This window comes from Heterodontus francisci, chromosome 14 (genome assembly GCF_036365525.1).
Source record: "Heterodontus francisci isolate sHetFra1 chromosome 14, sHetFra1.hap1, whole genome shotgun sequence".
NCBI classification, from domain to species: Eukaryota; Metazoa; Chordata; class Chondrichthyes; order Heterodontiformes; family Heterodontidae; genus Heterodontus; species Heterodontus francisci.
Window position 1 is genome coordinate 37,217,024 of NC_090384.1, and position 13,898 is coordinate 37,230,921.

General features: G+C 44.0%; 2 long non-coding RNA genes across 2 annotated transcripts in view; both read right to left on the bottom strand.

The window, feature by feature from the left end:
• The window catches only part of LOC137376973 (uncharacterized), an 82,919-nt gene that overhangs the window by 42,687 nt on the left and 26,334 nt on the right, over nucleotides 1-13,898 (bottom strand). The gene's annotated exons all lie outside the window — the stretch shown is intronic.
• LOC137376972 (uncharacterized) lies at nucleotides 5,674-7,701 on the bottom strand. Its single transcript, XR_010976337.1, has 3 exons — nucleotides 7,616-7,701; nucleotides 6,792-6,910; nucleotides 5,674-5,941 (listed from the first exon to the last, which is right to left on the bottom strand). It is a non-coding gene; the product is annotated as an uncharacterized lncRNA (long non-coding RNA).

Consider the following 13,898-nt stretch of genomic DNA (forward strand, 5'->3'; position numbering starts at 1 on the left):
AACCATCCCCAACAGCACGATCAAACCTTCCTGCAAGGATATTTGTCCCAGTCCTGTTCAGGTGCAGGCCATCTGGCTTATACAGGTTCCACCTACCCCAGAACTGGTCCCAATGCCCCAGAAACCTGAAGCCGTCCCTCCTACACCATCTCGCCAGCCACGCATGCATCTGGTATATTTTCCGATTACTACACGCACTAGCACGTGGCCTTAAGAGTAATCCGAAGATTATTACCCTTGTTCCCCTGCTTGCTAATCTCTTTCCTAACTCCCTAAACTCAGCTTGCAGGAGCCTATCCCTCTTTCTTGCTATATCATTCGTACCAATGTGGATCACAACCTCCGGCTGTCCACCCTTGCCCTCCAGAAAGTTCTGTAGCCGCTCAGTAATATCCATGACCCTTGCACCAGGGAGGCAACATACCATCCAGGAATCACGTCTACGGCCACAAAAACGCCTATCTGTTCCTCTAACCATAGAATCCCCCATCACTATTGCTCTCTTGCCCTTTTTCCTCCCTCCCCGCACAGCTGAGTCAGCCATGGTGTTCCGGTCATGACCCTCACTACACTCTACAGAGGAACCCTCCTTCACATTGGTACTCAGAACTGAATACCAGTTAGAAAGTGGGATGCCCACCGGGGACTCCTGCACAACCTGCCCCGACCTTCTTGTCCGTCTGGCAGCTATCCATCCCTCTCTGACAGTGCTCACTTAGGCACGGAGTTGACTGCCTCCTGAAATGTGCTGACTATGTAGTCCTCCACCTCATGGATGTACCTCAGTGACTCCAGCCACCGCTCGAGCTCCAAAACTCGAAACTGAAGCTTCTGCAGCCGGAGACACTTTCTGCAGATATGTTTCTGGATTATTACCTGAGCGATGTGCCAATTGGCAGAGGGCACATAAGATTAGTGAAATGAATATGTGGCTCAAAGACTGGTGTGGGAGAAGTAGGTTTTGGTTCATGGGGCACTGGCACCAGTATTGGGGAAAGTGGGGGCTCTACCGTTGGGACAGTCTGCACCTGAACCATGCTGGGACTAGTGTTCTAGCAAACTGTATAACTAGGCAAGTAGAGAGGGCTTTAAACTAAGCAAGGTGGGGGGTGGCGGGTGGGGGTGAGGGATCAAGCCTGGGTAGATGTAGCAAATCAAAGGGTAGAGTCAAGACAGGACAGCATAATAGAAATATGAGAAATAAAGGTCAGAGAATGGCAGGAGGGGACAGAGAAAAAAACCTAAGAACACACCAATAGTCAAGATTAGATATTACAAAGAAAACAAAAAGGACAAAACTAAAAGCTCTGTATCTGAAGGCACGTAGCATTCATAACAAAGTAGATGAACTGATAGCACACATCGAAGTAAATAAATTTGATCTGACAGCCATAATGGAGATGTGGCTGCAGGATAACAAGGATTGGTCCTGAATATTGAGGGGTATATGACATTCAAGAAGAATAGGAAACTAGATAAAGGTAGAGGGGTAGCACGGATAATCAAGAATGGAATTGGTGTAATAGTTAGAGATGAACTTGGTTCAGGAGATCAAGATGTAGAATCAGTTTGGGTGGAGATGAGGAAAAGTAGGGGAAAGAAATCACTAGTGGGATTGGTCTACAGGCCCCCTAATAGTAACTACAATGTAGGATGAAATATACAAAAAGAAATATTGGGTGCTTGTGATAAAGGGATGGAAATATTAATGGATGATTTTAATCTACAAATACACCGGAAAAATCAGATTGACAATAGTAGCCTGGACGAGGAGTTCATAGAATGCTTTCAAGATAGTTTCTTAGAGCAGCACATTCTGGAACCAACCAGAGAGCAGGTTATATTGGACTTGGGACTGTGTAATGTGACAGGATTAATGAATGACCTCAGTGTAAAGGCACCTCTAGCTAGCAGCGACCACAATATGATTGAATTTTATATCCAGTTTGAAAAAGAGAAGAGTGAGTTTAAGATTAGTATTTTAAACCTAAATAAGGGCAACTATGTGAGCATGAAAGCTGAGCTAGCTGAAGTGAACTGGATTACTAGGCTAGGAGATAGATCAATAGAGAACCAGTGGCAAACATTTAAGGGGATATTTCAGAATACTCAGGATAAGTATATTCCTACTATAAAGAAAAATTCTAAGGGGAGGTCCCACCATCCGTGGTTAACTAAAGAAGTTAAAGAAAGCATCAAACTTAAGGAAGTATAATGTTGGAGTATAATGTGGGAAAATGTGAAGTTGTTCATTTTGGCAGGAAGAATAAAAAAGCAGGGTATTACTTAAACAGCGAAAGACTGCAGAATTCCGAGGTGCAGAGGGATCTAGATGTTCTAGTGCATGAGTCACAAAAAGTTAGTATGCAAGTACAAGAAGTCATAAAGAAGGCTAATGGAATGCTATCCTTTATTACGAGAGGAATTGAAAATAAAAGGATGTGATGCTTCAGTTATACAGGGCATTGGTGAGATCACATCTTGAATATTGTGCAGTTTGATCTCCTGATTAAAGGAAGGATGTAAGTGCATTGGAGATGGTTCAGAGGAGGTTTACTAGATTAATACCTAGAATGAGCAGGTTGTCTTATGAGGAAAGGTTGGACAGACTGGGCTTGTTTTCACTGGAGTTTAGAAGAGTGAGGGGAAACTTGATTGAAGTTTGTAAGATCTTGAACGGTCTTGACAAGGTGGATGTGGAAAGGATGTTTCCTCTTGCGGGTGAGTCCAGAACTAGGGGGCAATGTTTTAAAATTAGGGGTCGCCCTTTTAGAACAGATATGAGGAGAATTTTTTTTCTCTCAGAGGGTTGTGTGACTTTGGAACTCTCTGCCTCAGAAGGTGATGGAGGCAAGATCATTGAATATTTTTAAGGCGGAGGTAGATAATTGTTAGGCAAGGGAATCAAAGGTTATCGGGGGTAGATGGGAGTGTGGAATTCGAGACACAAACAGATCAGCCATGAACTTACTGAATGGCAGAGCAGGCTAGAGGGGTCAAATAGCCTACTTCTGCTCCTAATTCGTATGTTTGTATATATATTCGTATGTATGTAAGTCATTTACATGTGGGAAATACGCTGCTACCTAGGTTAAAATAACTCACACAAATTGATCCAATACTGAAACACAAAGCAAGATATTTTGTTTAGATTAGTAGAGCTGTGGACTTTCCAGAAGGATGCAGAATGGAAAATTGAAGATTGATGGTAATTATTCGCTTGTACAGCTGACTGTTACTTTGTACTCAGTCAGCTCCCAAACAATGAGAAGTCGATACACCGGTGCTGCCACATAACATACAGAGAATAAGATGCAGAACAGCTGGATTGTTTTCCTTGCAGAAGAAGTGCTTATAACAGAAGGCACCAAGGCTGAACAGAAGGCACGAAGCATCAAATCAAAACCACTCACCCACATTAAGCGGGCCATAATGTAGATCATTGATTGTGAAGTTGTGCAAAGCTTGGTTGATGGGTAAGCTGAGGAGATCACCGTGTTACTAATTGTATATTAATAGTATGCAAGTGGTGGGCATGAACTGGGGATTCATTTGTGCCCTTATAAATAGGAAGAGAACAAAGCTTTGGTGGTTGGGTTAGGAGGTGCATGCTTGCAATTTGTATCTCTGTTAATAAATGCTTATGGAAGTGTGTTAAGATTGGCTCCAGTCCTATCCTTCACCACCCGACTTTCTGAGTATAACAGATGCTTCCTGGTTTGTCATTTTGCCATTCTAATCATATACCTGATCTGTGCCAGTGTGTTTCAGCTGTTGTTCAGCCTTGTCTATTGCAAGCTGTGAACATTTGCCCTCTTAGTTACTACAGCATCACCTTGCCTAAGACTGTCACTTTCTTTCTTGCTGCAGATATGCCAAAACCCTGGAGCAGTAAGACAGGCCCCCTTATCAACAAGACCCAACACAGTATTCACTATCATCATTATATCATGAGGAAGCACCAGCCAGTGTTACTACAAGGTGAGAAAGGGGTCTAGGGTTCCCTCTCAGTCTTCACTTGGTCTTACCGCAACAGGATTTAGTTTTAAACACACCATGTTTTTAGCTCCCCCTTGGTGAATCCTTGTTCATTGCTCTCCAATTATAAGGCAAAGAAACCAGCACAAACAGTTTTCTTAGGTTTAAAGAAGATTGAAATGTATTAAACTTAAACTCTAATTTGGTTAATGCCTACGGATACATGATGAGCAAACGCAAGCATGCATGCACGATACACACATGCAGATAGAGACAGAAAAGAGCAGAAGAAAAATAAAGTGGAAAAGTTTGACGCAATCTCTGAAGAGGGTTTCTGTTATGGTTCTTCGAGCTCACTGTAGAGTCCTTGATTGTAGGTAGATCTTGCTCTTCGTTGGGGCCCAGTATTCTTCTTAAACCTTGTTTGCTGTCAGAGACCTTTCTCTCTTAGGGCTCATGTGTCTTCAATGGGTTTGGAGTTCCGTGAGAAAGAGAGGGAGAGCCAGATAGGAGAGGTCTTCTTTAGTCCAAGAGCATACTGCAGTCTCTCTTCAAACTGTTTGTACAATTCATAAAAACCAGGTTGCCAAGCAGGCTAGTCACGTGACCAGCTAGTCTAACCAGTCTGTTTGTGGATTCAGCCATCCCAGCAGTCATCCTGAAATTTGAGATCCCTCTCACCTTCAATGTCTGGTGCTCAAAGTCCATTATGGGTTAAATTGGATAAAGGAAGTAACTCTCAACAAGCACTGTCTGTTAATATACAAATGTCTTTCCAGCCAAGGGCCTTGTGATTTTTTTTTTAAACAAGTCCTTTCTTCACTTCAGCAACAGTTTTCAAATCAATGTTCATATGACAAAATTAATGTGCCTAATTCTTGGCCGGTTGTGGAGGGGCGCAGGGGGGGGGGGGGGGAGGGGGGGGGGTCTGCATGACACCAGGTACATACTTCACTAATTTGTAAGAGGTAACACAGGGTGACTCATTTCTCAAGGCGTGAGTGGAGAAGGGGGGGTAGGGGTTGAAGGGGTGGCAGCTGCCATATGTTTGAGTCATTTCATGATTTCAAACTCAAGCCAACTCTGAAACAGATGGCAATGAATGCATACACCAGTCACTGTCCTCTTTGCAAAGCACACAGCAAACTGATATTGCTACATTTGCTGTACAGATGAGTAATGTCAAATAGCAAAGGTCCTCTCCTGGAGAGAACAATGATGTCACACAGTGAGGGTTTTCTGCTGTTCAGAGGAGTGATGTCACATAGGAACAGGAGGAGCCCATTTAACCCTTCAAGCCTGAACTGCCATTCATTAACATCATGGCTGATCTGCAATCTAACTCCACATAACTCCTAACTCCCATCACACAGCAAGGGTTCACTTCTCTATGCATGACTGGTGTCTCGCTCAAAGGGTTACTCCTCTACAGATGAGTGATGTCTCACTCTAAAGGTCCTCTACATGAGTGATGTTTCACTCTAAGAGTCTCTCCTCTACAGAGGAGTGATATCACACCTTAACCACTGCGATTAAACATTAGTCAGCATCAACAACCACAAGAGATCTCAGTTGGATCACCTCATAGGACTGCTTCCACTATTGAGGCCATTTTGGTATTGGGGTTCAAAAATAAGGTACCAAAGCAACCACAACCACCCACCACCCCCCCCTCCCCAACCTACCCCAACAGCTGAATATAAAAGATTATTTTTCAATGTCAGAACTCTTTTTTTGCAACTTGCTGAGATAATTGACCAGCTGAATCACAACCGAGTACACAGGATGCCTTGACACATTCTCGGGGAGCTCCCCATCTTCTCAGGTAGCCTCCATACCATTTTAGGATCTTCACACCTTCTCAGGAGCCTCCAAACCTTCTCATGGAGCCTTCATATGTTCTTAGCAACTATCCACACCTATTCCTTTCAATAGTACATCACATAGGAATAGACACTCTTGCCTTAGGATTTAAATGGAAATGAAAATTAGGAGAGGTGCATCGGACAGATATCACCTGCTTTACAATATTGCCCAAAATCAAAATTATTGCTTATATTTTATGAAGCAAATCCCACTGAAATATCACAGGTAGTATCACTAACAGTGAAGCTGCACACCTGCTATGGCAGTGATAACTGTATTCCTGGCACATGCTATATACTTTTCTGTGGCAGTAATATCTATATTACTGGTTTTCAAATTGCACCTTGCTACTGTTGAATTATTTTTCTTGAAATATAATGTGTACTGCACAGTAACTTCCATTATTTCAATGGATTCCTTGAAATGGTTAACAGCATTGAGTGTTGTCAGCCTGATGGACATGAATTATATTACAAAATAAAATTAAAATTGCTAGGTTGCAAAAATCCCAGTAAATGGTGGCTGGCCCTGAATATACTTTAAATTCTCCCCCCGAAGACAAGAGAAATCTAATTAAATCAGCAATATTGTTTGCTCTGAGATTTGAGGGCATTCTACTCCCACCCATGCCAGTAATAACCTCAAATCTTTTCTACCGCCTAATATAGGGAGGTGTGCGCAGCTCCTTCAGCAGCTCCAATTGTTAAGCTATTGCACATCAAGTTTTTGAATCATAAATGTGCTGAGAGCTCAGCTATAAATTCTAATCATTAAACGTGAGTGATATGGTTAAAGAAACAGTTCAGAGTCTGTGGGGTTGAAGTGACGCTTGTAGACCCAATGATTAATTGGTTATTTATATAAAGGGAAGAAGGGCAAGATCAATGGTTACATTGTTAAACAGACTGGATGTAGTTGACTAATGTATTACTCTCAACTCTGCTCACATTGCCAATTAAACTTAAAATGTTGGGTCGATTAGGATGACGATTCTTGAATGTTGTCCAAGTCCGAAAGGTCTTGTCATCCACAAAGATTGTAGCATTCGACTCAGGCCAAAACCAAGCTGTAATCAAACAGTTATTGTTGAGAACACAGGAGGCGACATTATGAGGCAGTTTTTTAATTCTTTCAGGGGACGTGGGCGATGCTAACAAGGCCAGAATTTGTTGCCCTTGACAACTGAGTGGCTTGCTAGGCCATTTCAGATGTCAATTTAGTGTCAATCACATTGCTGTGGGTCTGGAGTCACATGCAGACCAGACCAGGTAAGGACGGTAGATTTCCATCCCTAAAGGACATTAGTGAACCAGATAGGTTTTTACAACAATTGGTGATAGTTTCATGGCGCCCGTTAATGAGACAGCTTTCAATTCCATATATTTATTCATTAAATTTGTTACTTAATTGAATTTAAATTCTACTAGCTGCCATGGTGGGATTTGAACCCGTGTCCCCAGGGTATTAGCCTGGCCCTCTGGGTTACTAGGACAGTGTCATTACCAATATGCCACCATCCCATTCAGAAAATGTGCAACATGTATGAGGAACACATTGATTATTCCAAGCATTATTCTTCACAGACTTTAAGAATGACACAGAATAAAGAGCATTTAATTCTTCGGTGATTCTCCTGATGAATAATTGGTTAAGAAAAAGATAGACATCAATGATCAAATGTTCTGTACAGAACTATGATTCCAGTCCTGTTTGGATAAGATGCTCATCAGCAGAATGCAAACAAACCAGAATTCAGTCAGATAGATTGTACCATTAATAGATATCCTCGAGTTTCACTTGATTATCTTTGCGCATCAGCAAGAAGTCTCAGTGTTTTCTCTTCCTGGTGCTTTGCCTGTGATTGTTCACCTGTGTCATGCACAGAAGGAGCCGTGATGAAGTAAACAATGAAATGGAAGAATTATGAATTTGAAAAGTCAACTGTAAAACAAATCCACAAGAACATGGATACTTGTACCAGAGTTAAAAAGGAGTAGCAGTCACATGACCCCTCCTGTAATGGAAATCAACAAACTTGTCTACAAAGATGAAACTTGTTAACCTTGTCTGAAATAGCTCTGGGAACAACCTGTTTGAAATTGAAAGGAACACTATTGCATATTGATTACCCCTGTCGTCATAAATAAACCAACAAAGCATTCTAGAGGCACACTGACCTACGCCCAAACCAAGATGAATACATGTGAAGTAGCACCATGTTAACAAAATGGTCCCTACTCAGACATCAGTTGATAGCCATGGCTTCCATTGGGCCATTGGGTGGTCACAACAGGGGAGAGGGCCATGTGTCTCCTAACAAAAACTTTAATGTGACAGATTTTTACCTTAAAAAGGTAGCCCTCTGAAAGATCAAGCCAAAACTTCAGAAAGCCAGTCCAGCCAGAAGCTGTGCAAGAGATCCAGCCAAGCAAGAAGAACCCTGCTGAACAACTGTAATAGCCACAAAGGCAGAGACATCCCAAAGTGATTTTGAGACTCTCTATCTGTGAAGGTAACAAAATTTGGGGTCCGCCAGGGCCACTCAGCTCCTGATCTCATTGCAGACTTGATACAAGCATGGACAAAAGAGCTGAACTCAAGAGGTGAGGTGAGAGTGATTGCCCTTGACATCAAGGCAGCATTTGACCAAGTATGGCATCAAGGAGCCCGAGCAAAACTGGAGTGAATGGGAATCAGGGGGAAAACTCTCTGCTGGTTGGAGTCATACCTAGTGCAAAGGAAGATGGCTGTGGTTGTTGGAGGTCATTCCTCTGAGCTCCAGGACATAACTGTAGAAGTTCCTCAGGGTAGTGTCCTAGGCCCAACCATCTTCAGCTGCTTCGTCAATGACCTTCAATCATAAGGTCAGAAGTGGGGATGTTCGCTGATGATTGCACAATGTTCAGCACCATTCGCAACTCCTCAAATACTGAAGCAGTCCATGTAGAAATGCAGCAAGACTTGGACAATATCCAGGCTTGGGCTGATAAGTGGCAAGTAACATTTGCGCCACACAAGTGCCAGGCAATGACCATCTCCAACAAGAGAGAATCTAACCATCGCCCCTTGACATTCAATGGCATTACCATCACTGAATCCCCCACTATCAACATCCTAGGGGCTACCATTGACCAGAAACTGAACTGGAGTAGTCATATAAATACTGTGGCTACAAGAGCAGGTCAGAGGCTGGGAATCCTGCGGTGAGTAACTCACCTCCTGACTCCCCAAAGCCTGTCCACCATCTACCAGGCACAAGTCAAGAGTGTGATTGAATACTCTCCACTTGCCTGGATGGGTGCAACTCCAACAACATTCAAGAAGCTTGACACTATCCAGGACAAAGCAGCCCGCTTGATTGGCACACCATCCACAAACATTCACTCCCTCCACCACCGACGCACAGTGGCAGCAGTGTGTACCATCAACAAGATGCACTGCAGCAACGCACCAAGGCTCCTTAGACAGCACCTTCCAAACCTGCGACCTCCACCATCTCGAAGGACAAGAGCAGCAGATGCATGGGAACATCACCAGCTGCAAGTTCCTGTCGAAGTCACACAACATCCTGACTTGGAACTATATCGCCGTTCCTTCACTGTCGCTGGGTCAAAATCTTGGAACTCCCTTCCTAACAGCACTGTGGGTATACCTACCTCACATGGACTGCAGCAGTTCAAGAAGGCAGCTCACCACCACCTTCTCAAGGGCAATTAGGGATGGGCAATAAATGCTGGCGTAGCCAGTGCGCCCACATCCCATGAATGAATATAAAAAAATCCACACCACTCAGCTTTCTGCTGAGTTGTAACCACTAGAACTTTACGACACCTCCGTGAGTCCAAGATTACAAATACCCAGGCCTGCACCTTTTATAAAACACTTTCCTCCTGGGAAGATTCATCAAGTTGTCTGTAAACCATCAACACCTACAGCACTTTGGACTTTGAACTACATCCTACTCTTTACTCTCTATCTATCTATTCTTGTGAATGTGTGTGTGGGTGAGTTGTGGCTATTTTGGGAATTGTGTAAAAATAGTTATCTTTTTAACCTTTGAGAAAACTAGTCATTTGTCTGTTTATTTGACCCTAAAGATACTCAGCAGCTAACGCATCAACAAAACACGATTGCGGTAAAGCCTGGCTTGGGTATAAAATTAAAACCCGACCCGGGCCCAGCCCAACAACAGCAACGCGAACCCGATCCGGGCCCGAGTCCTTGAATTTTTTTAAATGCCCAACCCGACCCCAACACAAGTAGTTTGGTTTGGTTGGGTAGCCAGGCTTTATTGCAGAGTACAGAGTACGGACCTCATGTTTCCTGCCTTGACGTCCTGAATGTTCATTTGAAGATTACTTCCCGGAGCAAGGCAGCACTGTCCATGTCCAGCCTGGCTGACCCAAGCCCGAATGTTGGACCCAGAAGAGAGACCCGACCCGAACCCAACACATGGTGCGGGTTTGGTCGGGCTCAGGTTGGGTAGCCACGCTTTAGATTGTGGTCAGTTGGGAGGTGAATAGTGGGAACCACCCACACCCCTTTCCACCTGTCTGTAACACCTGGGTTAGGAAGAGTATTTGACAGTGCAATTACTGCCTGATTATTGGAAGAAGAGTTGACTAATGCAACAGCATTTTTTTGTTTACTGGTCTTTTCTGTTCTGGAGAGTTTAATGTTCCTTTTCAATCAATAATTGCACTTTGAGCTTAGGAACATAGGAACATAGGAGCAGGAATAGTCCATTCATCCCATCGAGCCTGCTCTGCCATTCAATGTGATAATAGCTGATCATCCACTTCAATGTCTTTTCCCCACACTATCCCCATATCCCTTTATGCCATTGGTATTAAGAAATCTGGCAATCTCTGTTTTAAACATACTCAATGACTGAGCTTCCACAGCCTACTGGGGTAGAGAATTCCAAAGGTTCACAACCCTCTGAGTAAAGATATTTCTCCTCATTTCCGTCCTAAGGGGCTTCCCCCTTATTTTGAAATTGCGTCCATTGTTCTTTTTAACTCATTTACTTGTATTCACTGAGGCCGAATTCCAGAAACCCTCGAAATATTATTTATAAAATGAGAAAATTATCCCCAATCACTTTCTGATTACAAAGACCGATATTCCCACTAACTCCACACATCTCCAATTGCTCTTGGTTTGTGGTTTGTTCCACTGCTCCACTTGGCACAAAAACTTTTTTTTTAAATTTATTCTTGGGTTGTGGGTGTCACTGCCAAGGCCAGAATTTACTGCCCATCTCTACCTGCCCTTGAGAAGGTGGTAGTGTTTAGTTTAGTTTCGAGATACAGCACTGAAACAGGCCCTTCGGCCCACCGAGTCTGTGCCGACCATCAACCACCCATTTATACTAATCCTACACTAATCCCATATTCCTACCACATCCCCACCTGTCCCTATATATTTCCTTACCACCTACCTATACTAGGGGCAATTTATAATGGCCAATTAACCTATCAACCTGCAAGTCTTTGGCGTGTGGGAGGAAACCGGAGCACCCGGAGGAAACCCACGCAGACACAGGGAGAACTTGCAAACTCCGCACAGGCAGTACCCAGAATCGAACCCAGGTCCCTGGAACTGTGAGGCTGTGGTGCTAACCACTGCGCCACTGTGCCGCCCCGAGCCACCTTCTTGAACGGCTGCAGTCCATGTGGTAATGGAACACCCACAGTGCTGTTAGGGAGTTCTAAAACTTTGACCCAGCCATCATGAAGAAACAGCAATGTATGTTCAAGTCAGGTGGCATGTGACTTGCAGGGGAACTTGCAGGTGGTGGTGTTCCCATGCACCTGCTGCTCTTATCCTTCTAGGTGGTAGAGGTCGCAGGTTTGGAAGGTGCTGTTGAAGGAGACTTGGTGAGATACTACAGTGCATCTTGTAGATGGTACACAATGCTTCCATAGTGTGCTGACATAAAAGCAAAATACTGCAGATGCTGGAAACCTGAAATAAAAACAGTAAGTGCTGGAAATACTCAGCAGGACAGGCACCATCTGTGGAGTGAGAAGCAGAGATAACGTTTCAGATCTGTGACCTTTGAAAGATCACAGGCCTGAAACATTAACTCTGCCTCTCTCTCCACAGATGCTGCCTGACCTGCTGAGTATTTCCAGCGCTTTCTGTTTTTATGCTACAGTGTGCTGGTGGGGGAGGGACTGAATATTTAAGGTAGTTGATGGGGTGCCAATCAGACAGACTGCTTTGTCCTGAATGGTGTTGAGCTTTTTGTGTGTTGTTGGAGCTGCATTCATCCAGGCAAGTGGAGAGTATTCCATCACACTGCTGACTTGTGCCTTGTAGATGTTGGAAATGCTTTGGGGAGTCAGGAGGTGCGTTACTCACTACAGAATTCCCAGCCTCTGACCTGCTCTTGTAGCAACAGTATTTATGTAACTCGTTTAGTTTAGTTTCTGGTCATTATGACTTCCAAGATGATGGCAGGGGATTCAGCAATGGTAGTGTTGTTGAATGCCAAGGGGAGGTGGTTAGACTCTCTCTTGTTGAAGATGGTCATTGTCTGACACTTGTGTGGCATGAATATTATTTGCCACTTCTCAGCCCAAGCCTGAATATTGTCCGGGTCTTGTTGCATGCGTTATCTGAAAAGTTGTGAATGGAAGTGAACATCAGTTAACATCCCCACCTCTGACCTTATGATGGAGTGAAGGTCATTGATGAAGTAGTTGAAGACGGTTGGGTCTAGGACACTAGCTTGAGGAACTCCTGCAACAATGTCCTCCGGCTCAGCTGATTGGCCTTCAACAACCATAACCATCTTCCTTTGCTCTAGATATGACTCCAGTCGATGGAGAGCTTTCCTCCAATTTCCACTGAGTGCATTGTTTCCTGGGCTCCTTGATGCCACACTCGGTTAATTCTACCTTAATGTCGAGGACAGTTATCTCAGCTCACCTCTGGAATTCTGCTCTTTTGTTTGAACCAAGACAGTAATGAGGTCTGGAGCACCAGGCTGCACTTGGGATGTTGTCAGGGCCCATAATTGAATTGCCTGAAAGCTAGCATCTCTGAATGTTGAGGACCTCAAGGGGAGGCGGAGATAGATCATGCACGCGGCACTTCTGGCTAAAGATGGTTGCAGATGCTTTAGCCTTGTCTCTTGCACTCACCTGCTGGGTTTCAACATCATTGAGGATAGAGATGCTTCTCCTCCTGTTATTGTTTAATTGTCCACCACGTTTCACGACTGGATGTGGCAGGACTGCAGAGCTTTGATCTGATCCATTGGTTGTGGAATTATATAGCTCTGTCTATTGCATGCTGCTTCCACAGTTTAGCATGCAGGAAGTCCTGTATTTTAGCTTCACCAGTTTTTCACCTCATTTTTCGATACGCATGGTGTTGCTTCTGGCATGCTCTTCTACACTCCTCATGGAACCAGGGTTGCCAGGCCATGAGGTTACTGATTGTGGTTGAATACAATTCTGCAGCCACTGAAGACCCACGGTGCCTCATGGATGCCCAGTTTTGAGCTTCTGGATCTGTCCCATTTAGCATGGTGGCAGTGCCACACAACATGAAGGAGGATGGCGTCGGTGATAAGACAGGATTTGGTCTCCACAAGGAATATGTGGTGGTGCATGAACCAACCAATTAAATTCCATGTGAGGCTGTGCTAAATCCAACCTGTTAAATGGCACTGGAAGGAAAATGTCGGAATCTGTTCAAGGGTGTAATGTTGTACCTGTTCACACATTTATATACAAAAGAATGAGAAAGACAAATTGCTTTGAAATGTCTGGTTTGTAGCATTTGTCGATTCATTAGAAAATGTTGTGACAGTTATAATTCTGCCTGAAAAGTATTCTTCCTCTGCACCTAACAGCCACCACACATCACATCTTCCATGCTATCATGTACTGTGCAGGAAGGGATGCTGGCACTGCCTGGCTGGCATTCTATTACCCCTGTTTGGCCTTTGGACAAACAGGCCATGCACAGCCAGCTCTGCCCAATGAGTGTAGCTGAAAAGATTGCATGGGTTTCAGTGCTGGCTGCCCCCTATCTCT